This window comes from Otolemur garnettii, unplaced genomic scaffold (genome assembly GCF_000181295.1).
Source record: "Otolemur garnettii isolate 467f Iridium unplaced genomic scaffold, OtoGar3 scaffold00058, whole genome shotgun sequence".
Classification (NCBI taxonomy): Eukaryota; Metazoa; Chordata; class Mammalia; order Primates; family Galagidae; genus Otolemur; species Otolemur garnettii.
Genome location: NW_003852453.1, coordinates 4,170,648 through 4,182,225, shown reverse-complemented (window position 1 = coordinate 4,182,225; position 11,578 = coordinate 4,170,648).

The window sequence follows — 11,578 nt, the reverse complement described above, 5'->3', positions numbered from 1 at the left end:
AAAAAGATGGAGAGTTTACACCTTTGATGTTTACCTGGATGGAGCTGGAACATATTCTTCTTAGTAAAGTATTTCAAGAATAGGGGGAAAAGTATCCAATGTACTCACTAATATTATGAAACCAATATATAATCACCTACACCTTCATATGAATGATAAAACATAACTATAGTCCAGAAGATGGAGGGAAGAAGAGGGAGAGGGCAGGGGAGCGGGTGGGGGGGAGGGACAGTATTTAGTGGGACCTCACCCACTGTGCACAATACAATGGTACATTTCAAAACTATTAAGAGTATAAATGTCTTACCACAAAAAATAAGTAAGGGAGATGATGGTTCTGTTAGTCAGTTTGATATAAGCATTCCCCATTGTATATCAAATCGGCACATCATACCCTATAAATGTACACAGTTATGATTTAATTAAAAAAAGAAGAAGGAGGAGCAGGAGGAGGAGGAGGAGGGAGCCTCTCGAGAAAAAAATAGCCCAAGATTCTTTTGAGAAAGTACCAGTGTGACACAGCCAGGCAGCAGGCTGGGGAAGGCACCCACAGTCTCGTCTGCCCCCATTCATGCCCCGACAGTCTCTGAACTTGAACCCTTCCTAAACTCAGCTGTGACCACCAGAATTCCCAGCAGCATCTTGCTTCTTGGCCGGTCAAGGGTCTCAGAGACAGAAAGCAGCCCCGTGGGACAGAATCGGAGAGGTCACTGCCAAGACAGAGGTCCCCGCCTCCATCCTTCTGCGGCTTTGATGGAGCTGCCAGATTGCTGCCCCCATCTGCAATCCTAAGTTTCATGTTTTGAAAGAGTCTTGCCAAAAAGCCACGAGTGTAGACTCCCAGGAAAACAAACACTGGGAGAAGTATTTTTGTCAAGGCTGGAGCTCTGCAGAGGCCGGCTGCTCTTACAGATAAGATATCCGCTCACCTTTCATAAATGTCAGGCTTGAAATAAAAGAGATGGGATAATGAGGTCTTATTTCCACAGAAGCAAGTGCACACCTACTAATTAACCCGCAGACCACTAACAAGCGTGCTGTTTAGATGTTCTTGCTGCAATTGTCACATTCGCAAATAGCTTGGGCTCCTACGATCTGCTTTTCTTACCCTCCTCTGCTATTTTTAACGTATTTTAAATGTCCCCATGAGTCAACATCTGTTCATTCATTGACACACATTTGCATAATACCCACTATGTGCTAGACATTCGATACGGGATCCCAGGAAACTGTATTTTGTGAAGAGCAGATGCTCTGGCACCCAGCAAGTTGAGATGTGAACTTGGCTTCACCGCCGGACATGCAGATTAAAGTGCTGCAAGGCTCCAGGGACCCAGGCATGCGTGGACAATGGTGATAAGGCCCCTGTCTGTCCTAAGTTGTTGTTGGGATTAAATGAGATAACTTAATTGTGTATAGTGGGTCGGAAGTGGTACTTATTATTAGAAAGAAGCAGGCCAAGGAGATGAAAGAGGAAGGGAGTGAGAAGGGAGAAGGAGAAAGGGAGATAAGGGGGAAGGAGAACGGATGGCCGAGGCAAGGAGGGGAGGAGAACAACTGAGGACTGGGACAGAGAAGGACAAGAGCAGGTGGTTGTCCTGTTGCCCTCCCAGTCTGCCGAGGAAGACGGACAGAGGTACACATGGTGAGGGTACTGTTAGGGGTGAACTGTGCCCCCCCCAAATGCATACATGGCTGTCCTGGCCCCTCATACCACATCTTGTATTTGGAGACAGGGCTTTTAAAGATATGACTAAGGTAAGAAGTGGTCATGCAGGTGGGTCCTAATCCAATAAGAGGGTCCTTAGCATCAGAGGAGATGGCTGATAGCATTCTATGGTCTGCATATACCGTGTTTCCCCCAAAATAAGGCCTACCCAAAAAATAAGCCCTAGCAGGATTTCTATGCATTTGTTAAATATAAGCCCTTCCCCAGTAATAAGACCTAGTGATGGGCGTGTCTATGCAGATTGATGGGTGTGGCTATGCAGTGTATTTGCATAGCGATGCCCTGCATTTTAGCCCGGAGCCCTGAGGAAGACTGGAATACCTTTTATCTGCCACAGCTCCTTTCTCTGAGCCCTTCGCATTTGAGCGGGTGTGAGTGTGGTAATCACGGTCACAGGCATCCTACTGCGCAGGTGCCAACGGCTAGGGGAAAGGAGTTCACACGTCACTAGCACCAGCCCCACCAATAAGGTCGGCTCCCCTGTCAGGTTCCAGAAGAAGATGACTTAACTGTATTTCAATAAATGTGGATTGTTGTATTATACTTAACAAAAATAAGACATCCTGGGCAGCACCTGTGGCTCAAAGGAGTAGGGTGCCAGCCCCATATGCTGGAGGTGGGTTCAAACTCAGCCCCCAGCCAAAAAACAACTGCAAAAAAAAAAAAAATCCCCTGAAAATAAGCCCTAGTGTTTCTTCTTGAGAAAAAATAAACATAAGACAGTGTCTTATTTTCAGGGAAACATGATATTTATTAAGGAAGCTTCAGCAGACTTTATATTATAATACAAACTCGTTTGGGAGAGAAGAGGAGGGATTCTAATTCCTATGGGATCAATGAGAGGGAAGGTCCTGCTCTCACATAAGTTGATCACCAAGTGCAGACCACTCAGACCCAGGGAGCTTTTCAGGAGATTGCCCTAAATACGGTCCGTAAAAATGATGAGGCATCAGGAGGACTGATGGACAAGTCAGGGAGCTCCCCCTGCGAGCGCCAGACAGAGGAAAATCCCGCGGAGAGGTGGGGCTGGCCCCAGGGAGGGAAGCATGAGCTGGCTTTGCCATCAGGAAGGTGGACTAGGGCAAGTGACAGAAAAGTATCCGAAGTATCCAGGACCCAGCAAACGGCAAGAAATACGACCAGAGGAGACCTTGACTTCCAGGCTGTGACACTTGTTACTGGGCTGTAAAAAACCTGCTCACCGAAGCCGCTTCCTTAGCAGTTAACAGGATTCATTCATTCTACGTTAATTGAATTGTCAATCACTGGCCTTGCAAAGGACCATCAGAAAACCTGTTGGCTGAGCACAGCTAAGTTTATCAGGCCAACCGCAGTAACAGAGAGCATCTCCTCGATAGAATCTCAATTTAGGTGCAATCAGGGAAGGTATTTATGGGCCTTCAGGGCCAGGGCTGAGTGATTTCAAGGTGGGTCTTACAAAGGAGGAGAGCAATTGAAACAGGGCAGAGTTTACAACGAATAGTTTGGAATCGGTGGAGAGAGGAGATGAGGGTCTTGAAACAGATTTTGATGGCAAGCTGTTGGTCGTGAAGTGTAAGTTTTAGTTGGTTCTCAGGGGCAGGTGTTTCCTGGGGTTGGCAGGCAAGTCACTGTTGCTTGGTCCTTGTGTTAACATGGGCTGATGAAAACATGCTGGTTTGAAGTTCTTACAACAAATACGCCCAAGTCACCATGTCACGAACACTGTTCCAGGTCTGTGTGTGTGTCCGCGACTTCGTGAAGTTTGATCTCTACTGGGAGTGGGGGAGCAGAAAAATAGGATATTCAGTAAATATGTAAAGACTGAAAACTGAATTTCAGAAAGCACCAAGTTCTGAAGAGAAAAATAAAGCAGGAAAAAAAGATGGGGGGGAAAGAAGGAAGTGACAATATTGGTAAGTATTAAGGACAAGTTTCCCACGGCCACTGAGGCTCCGAGAGACCTTAGTTAAATAGACCTCACCACCCCAGAACATATGAGGGTCTTGTATTTGCTGTTTATTAAGAGACTCAGGGGCGGGCCGAGCGTGGTGTCTCACGCCTGTAATCCCAGCACTCTGGGAGGCCGAGGTGGGTGGATGGCTTGAGCTCAGGAGGTGGAGACCAGCCTGAGCAAGAGTAAGACCCGTCTCTGCTAAAAATAGAAAAACTAACTGGGCATCTCAGCAGACACCTGTAGTCCCAGCTCCTCCAGTGGCTGGGGCAGGAGACTGCTTGAAAGCACAAGTTTAAGGTTGCCGGGAGCTATGACATCATGGTTCTCTACCAGGATGACAGAGGGAGACTCTGCTCCTCCCCACCTGGGAAAAGAGAGAGAGACTCCAAAAAGAGACTAAAACACCCATTTCCTAAACGTGTTTGACCTCGTAGCTGTCTTTTCACAGAACCCTCTCTGAAGACGGCTTTATCCTTAGGAATATATTTAAGGAAGATGCCTGTGAGAAAGGGGAGTCACAGCCATGCCCACAATCGGCTTGAAGAAACCAAAAGACAGTCGGGGAGGTGTTGGTGTGATGGTCTACGCCCGGGGCTGGTGGGGGACGCAGGCATGGAGAGGCGACAGAACCAGCAGACCCAGAGGATGAGGATGGAGTGTGTGATAGCCCGTGACCGTCCTCCCAGAGGTTTAGCTAGAAGGTGGGGACCATTCTGCCCAGGAGCTGAGGACGCTCGCCTGAGTTGTCCACTATTCTCTCTGTTCCTATCTCAGCCCTGGGTCTAACGTTCATTGAACGAATGAAGACATGGATTGGGTTGGAAGTGGATACTGGGTAGATAGCAGGCAACCTTAACCCATTTGTGGAAAACAATAGGGTTATCCATTTTGTAAGTTCCCAGTGGCGAAGTTTCTGGTCTCTCCTTGCCCCCTCCCTTCCCCCTCACCTATTAGCAGAATCCCGGTTTATTTCACTGCCACGTGTTTCCATGTCCCTTAGGAACGTTGCCATGTGCCTGTGAATCCTGCCTGATGTCGGGGATGACAGCTCCCTTGAGCCTCTTCAAACGGAACCCCACAACCTCTATACCCCTCTGCCCCACTGACAGCAGCCCGTCGGGTTGGCTTGGTCACCTCCACCACTGTGTTGAGTCACAGATGAAGCCAGAAACAGGGTGGCTGCTCCCTACACGCCCCTCCCTTGGTCTAGTTGTGAGTATAATTGATTTGCTCTGGCACCGAGAAGCCTCAGGGCTTTTGGGAAAGAACCCCCTCACCATTGGGAGCCCCACCAGCCCCCTGAAGTCAGGAAGGTGTCAGCTCAGGCTGACTTCACTATCAGTCTCTTCCCTAAATCCCTTGGGCTTGGGACAGTTACCTTCTTCCCTCCTCTATCTGGGGTGCCCATGCTGGGTCCCCCCCACCCGGTTCTGGCCTCTCTGGGGGCCACCCCAGACTGTCAGACCAGGTTTAAATGTCCCTGAGCCACAGTGAGGGGAGGGGGAAGTTCAAGGTAACTTTTCTCCCAAGAAGCTTTCCTGACCTGATGTAAATTTCAGGGTACAAATATAGGAAGGAAATTGTCTAATTTTATTCTGCTCCATCCAAGCCCCCAATGGAAATATGCGTGTTGAGAAGTTCAAGGCACAACTCCATCCATCAACTGTGTCCCGGCCTCCAGGCCTGTCACAGTGCCCGCCAACAGCCACTCCAACACACCTCCGTGAGCTCTCCTCCTCGGAGCAGATAATTAAGCTGCTCCTCCTGGGACCTAGGGACGGGTTCTGCCTCCAGGGCAGGCCAGCTTGGTGACCACCTCCCAGCTCCCCCCTTCTGAACCTCCTGTCTCCCACCAGGCAGTTCTCAGCTCCACGGGCTTCTCAATCATCACCCTCCTCAGAAACATTTTCTTCAAAGATTTTTTTTTTAAGCTTGCCATAAAAACATGGCATTATTTTTTTTTTTAATTTGAAATTCATTTTCAGTCTTCTTTTATAGATCTGTCATTCATACAATGGCTGGAAAACTTTCTAAAATCAGATATAATTTATGAACCCCTTCTTTTCGGCATAATGTCATTTTGTACATTAAAATGATAATACCGGGAGAGATCAGATGCATCTCGCCGTGGGGGTTGGGGAGCGAGGGGGAGGTGGTGGGTGGGGGGCCGTTCTGGTTCTTCTGAAACAAGCCTCAGTGCACAGCCCCCAACAGGGGCTTTCAAGAAAGGCAGAAAGTAGAAAAAAATGTATTTTTTTTCCACATCCCTGAAGGGAGAATAAGAGAGAAAAGCAACGTATGCCCTTTATCAAAGAATAAGGCCTTGACAAGTGGCTAATGACACCATTTATACATACAGTGTCCCAATCATGTTTGATTTTTTATGTATATATATATATATCCTTTGAGATAGTTGAGGACAGTGTGTACATCAGTGGTTCACCACCCTTTGTAAAAAATATCAATTCCAATGTGCATCTAATATGCCATTTGAGCTGGGAATATTGGATCTGGCACACAGAAGATGGGGCCCTCTCCTTCACTGATATCACTGGCACACTGCATGATCTTGGGGCAATACCAAAAGCTGAGGCTTGCTTACTGCTTGCCAAGCTCTTTCTACATATTACCTCTTTTTAACAACCTGTGAAGTAGGTCCTGTTTTTATCCTGCTTCTCTGAGGCTCAGAGAGCTTAAGTAATTTGCCTAAAGTCACACAGCCAGTACCTGGCTGAGGCAGGATCACATCCCAGGCAGTCCAGGGTCACTGCTATGCCTGCTGCCTTCCTAAGGATCTAAATGTCTGTTTCTAACTAGTCCAAGTAGGAATTGATTTGCTCACCTATAAAGTGAAGCAAGCTGGAACTAGGTAATTTTTTGAAGTTTTGTGGTTACAAAGTCATCATTTTAAAGATGATGAAAATGAGTCCCAGAGAAATGCAGTATCTTGCTGCCATTACTAAACTAATGAGTCAGACAGAGCCAGTCCTCGGGACCAGGCCTTATGAGTCCTAGCGCAGAACTCTCTCCTGATAGCCTGGTAAACCAAGTTGGAGGAGGCATTCGCCTTTAGAAGATCCCCGGGGAAATTAAACTACTTCATGGAAAGAACTCAACTCACAGTTTCTAAATGGTGACACATCCTTAAACCAGTGGTTCTCAACCTTCCTAATGCTGTGGCCCTTTGATACAGTTCCTGTGGGTCTCGACTCACAGGTTGAGAACCACGGCCTTAAACCCGTGTGTTTCCCTCTTTCTCTTAGGAGGCAGACTAAAATGCTACTCACCATAACCAAATTTCAATTGATTACCTATTATTTATAGAATCCTGATCTACGTGCTGTGAGAAGACAGGAGAAGAAAGGATGATCTTGTCCTCTCGGGAAACACACCATGCGGGAAGTTAAACACAGAAGAAGAGAGATCTCCCTCCTCTCTGACAGGGGAGATGCTTCAACCCAGCTCCCTGCCTCTCCCTCCCAGCTTCTCCCAATCAGAGGAAGAGGGGTCGTTTAAGGCAACTGGAGAGTGACACGTGAGTCACCGTCATGACTAATATTTCACTGCGATAAGTAGTATGATCTTAATTGTACCCCGTGGTGGCCTCCACGGAGCAAGTATGGAAATAGAAATCCGCACATCCTCCTGAGGAACGTAACACAAGAATGCAAAACCAAGCATCCGATCACTCGATACTAATATAAAACTGGTAGCTGAACGAGCACAAGCCCACACAAGAAAAAAAACACAATTAAATTCAAGTAGGGGAGCAGCGGAGGAGAGGAAGTGTCACTCTCTCCCCTCACAGGTGCATGGCAGGGTGCATGCACACCTCCTGGGGCGGGGCCGACTACAACACAGACAAACACAAACAATATAACCTAATTGTTTGTACCCATTTATCAATCTGAAATTTTAAAAATTAAAAACATTTTTTTGAAGTTTTTTTGGGGGGGCAGGGCTGGGTTTGTACCCGCCTCCTCTGGCTGGGTTTGAACCTGCCACCTTCGGCATATGGGGCCAGCGCCCTACTCCTTTGAGCCACAGGCACTGCCCAAATTAAAAACATCTTTAAAAAAGAAATGATGCTTCAGTTTTTCCCTGGAAGAAGTTACTCCCCTCTTATTCTACTCAATAGATACTAATGTCCAAGCAAGTGCAGATATTTGGTCTCAGTAAGAAGAGGGAAAGGGGACTACTTTTCCTGAGAAAGTAGGAGAGGGGACGGTAGGCCAGAAACAAGGACGATAATGAACAAAGACAAAAGAAAAGAAGAATGAAGACGTGGTTCTCAGCGTGGCGCCCCTACTCAGTGGTTGGGGAGCTGGCCACATACACCAAGGCTGGCAGGTGCTAACCCAGCCCAGCCAGCTAAACAACAATGACAGCTACAACCACAACAACAACAAATAGCCGGGCATTGTGGTGGGCGCCTGTAGTTCCAGCTACTTGGGACTAGGGAGGCTGAGGCAAGAGAATCACTTAAGCCCAAGAGTTGGAGGTTGCTGTGAGCTGTGACACCACAGCGCTCTACAGAGAGCAACATAATGAGACTCTGTCTTAAAAAAAAAAAAAAGTGGTTCTCAGTTGCCCACTACTTCTTTAGAAACAACATTTTTATGAGTTAAATGAGTTCAAAGAAATCATAGATTAAATTCCCCTATAAGCACTCACAAGCTTAAAATTTTAAAGAGAAAACAAGCCAGGGCCCAAAGCATTGTGCTTTGGCCAAGTGCAGAGGGAGGTGCCCTGGGTGCAGCACACACCTGGTTTCCGGGGGGGCAGGGAGAAGGGAGGACGAGGGCACTGTGAGACCCCAAGGTGGGTCTACCACATGCTGCCAGGCAGCCGAAATTCATGAGTTCTCATGACATGGCCCAAGTGCAGGAAGGGACAGATTTGGGCAGCAGAATGGACTCATTTTTCTTTTCATTTCTTTTCTTTTCTTTCTTCTTTTTTTTTTTTTTTGAGACAGAGTTTCAAGTTGTCATCCTGGGTAGAGTGTGGTGGCATCATAGCTCACAGCAACCTCCAACTCTTGGGCTCAAGTGATCCTCTTGCCTCAGATTTACTATTTCTGGTAGAGACAGGGTCTCACTTTTGCTCAGGCTGGTCTCAAACTCGTGAGCTCGAGCTATCCCAGAGTGCTAGGACCATAGGCACAAGCCACCTTGCCTGGCCTAATATGGACTCTTAAGTCTCCATTATAGCTAAAAGTATGAAACCAATTTTTTGGTCTTTTCCTTGAGCTTATAAAAGATAAATTCTTTGAGCAAGGGAAGGATCAGGTGCAGGCTCAGCAGTAGTGTGAGGACACAGTGTGAGACCAAGTGTCTGGGCCTCTGATCTGTGTATCTTATGGATGCCTAAGAGCTTGCTCTCATACACCTGTGCACAGGGGTGACTTCTGACGTGTAATGGACGTCCTTTATGCCATGCTACTATGTTCCAGGCTCTCTCTCAAGGGCTTGATCCATACCAGCTGCCTTTTCAAAGTAGTTATCAAGTGAGGATTCTTTGTCTCAAGAATCCAGTGACTTGTCCCCAGTCCCAGGTGTCATTTCTGATGGGAAGGAGGGGTAGAGAGGAGAAAAAGCCAATTTGTCACACTATAATGCCATGATCTTAGTCTCCTTATGCCACTTTGTTAGAATATTATTTCCAATGTAAGTTTGAAATACATGCACAGCCATCAGTAAACTCCAAATAGTTCATTTATAGGAAACAGTCACAGGGTGGTGGCACCTGTCATCTTTTGAAGAGCCCTTACTGGATAAACTCTTGCCTGGCTTGTGTACTTGGGCAATGCAATGTCATTCAATAGTAATCTGAGAAAATCATAATTAGACAGGTAAACGTGTTGGAGAAAAAATAGAATGATGTATTTTAAGATAATGTGATTATTTCTCCCCTGAGCAGTGTAGATAAACAGAATTTATCTATGCCCTGAGAAAAATTGTTCTTTCCTTTTTTCTGTGTTAGTCTATTCCTTATACATATCAATAGCTTTGGCTCTTGTCACTTTGTGGTAATTAGTCTCTTAATTACCTGTCTCTTCCACTTGACTCTGAAGGCAGAGATCATAGCTGACTCACCCAGTGCCCTTAGTTTGGGTTCAACGCCTTTCAGGCCCCTTGGAAAGGCCCCTTGCACAAGGATGACTAACTCGTAGTACACGTGCCATTGTTCTGCGTTCCCACACCCATGGAAGACATTACTAATCAATCGCTGCACTGAGCCTCTTGCTACTCTTAGAATTCTTCAAGACAGACGTGAGGGTGGCCACCACTGCCTGATCACAGACAGCATGAAAAAGAAAATATTTTCCACCCCCCTGTCCTGGTGCCTACACAGAAAGCCTTCCTGGGACAGAAATGGCTCTGGAAATGAGGACACTGAGGCTAAGTGAGAAAAAGGCCGTTAGAGGCTGTTAGGGACCCTCCAAGTCAACATCTTCCCTCTGCTAGGGGTGGGCATCAAGAGGGGCTCATCACAAAAGAGACCTGGGCAAGTGAGCCAAGTTGGGCAACCTTGCCTTAAGACTTTTCTATCCTGAGCTAAAGTGGGAAATCCAAGTTCTCTTCAGTGGAGAAGCCTGGAGATGAGACTGAGACTCAGAGACTATGGGCAAACTACTCTGAATAAAACCGTCATTCCCTGGCGGCTTGAAAGCATCCTGAGCTCTGAGTGTCCAGTTGCCTTGGAGGCTCACATAGGCCTCTGTCCTTTATGTTGGTTTGATTGCATACGCCAGCAAAGACCTCCTTTTGGTGAAACTGGTTTGAGTGCTAGCCAGTGCACAGTATGATTTTGAAACCATAAAAAATTGAGAATGTCATTTTATTCAATGTTTTTGCTATTCACGTTGTTTTAAAACTTTACCTATCTGACTAACAAGACTTGCCACCAGCAAAGCTCAAGACCGCCTTTGGACCACTATGTCTGACAGGGAGTTTGGAGGACAATATGATACGAAAACCCCTACCCTGTACTCCACAATGACTTGACTATGAGGGGTTGGTTTTTATCCTCTGGGTTCTTAAATCTTGGATCTAAAGCAAAAACTCATTTTTTGGTAGCAGGCAGCTTGTGAGATTCTCGCTCTGGCCCCACTGGGCGTGTGTGCGTGGATTTGCAGGTGTTATCTTCCTTCCCTCTGTTTCTGTCAAATCAGGGGATCGAGACAGTGACCCTTAAAGACCCGTATAGCCTTGAAGTTCTTTGGCTGACTCTGCTCAGGGCTGGACAAGGTCGTGGCTCTCAGGTTGGGCCCCTCCCTGCAGCTTGGCTCTTGTCCAGGCCGAGAGCAGGGGCCTCTCTGATGGCAGGAGGGCATTAGAAACCGCAGAGCTCTTCCCTGCTCAGTCTGAGCCTTGACATACTCCTGTTGCTGTTTTGTCTCATAAAGATGAAACGCATTCCTCTGTTCTGAGTTCTATGGTCCCTACACTCTTTATTCCTCCCTCCTGTTATTAGGTTTAAACTCCCTCCAGGGTAATCTGCTCACAGCATCAGCCCCCATCTCTTCAGGATGCAAAGTGACTGTTCCCTTTATACGATATCCAGTAAGCTACAAAGTAAATAAAGCCAAGGCGCGTTATCTAGACTTGGTTAACAAAGTCCGTCCAGGGTCAAGAAGCAAAGATCCAGGCTCCCACCAAAACACAGGGGCTGCGGGATCAAGGGGGGCCATTTCTAGACCTCCTGAATTGGACTCTTACCCCAGTGGTAAAGGAAAGACCAGGGCTCAGGCCAAGGCAATAGCTACAATCTGTAGAGAAAGTGTGTGTGTGTGTGTGTGTGTGTGTGTGTGTGTCTGTGTGTCTTTTCAGTACATTCCTCCCAAAGAAAAAACTTCCTTGTGTGGGTGGACACTCTAAAGAGCCAGGAATCAGCCTCTGTCTGTCTAGCCC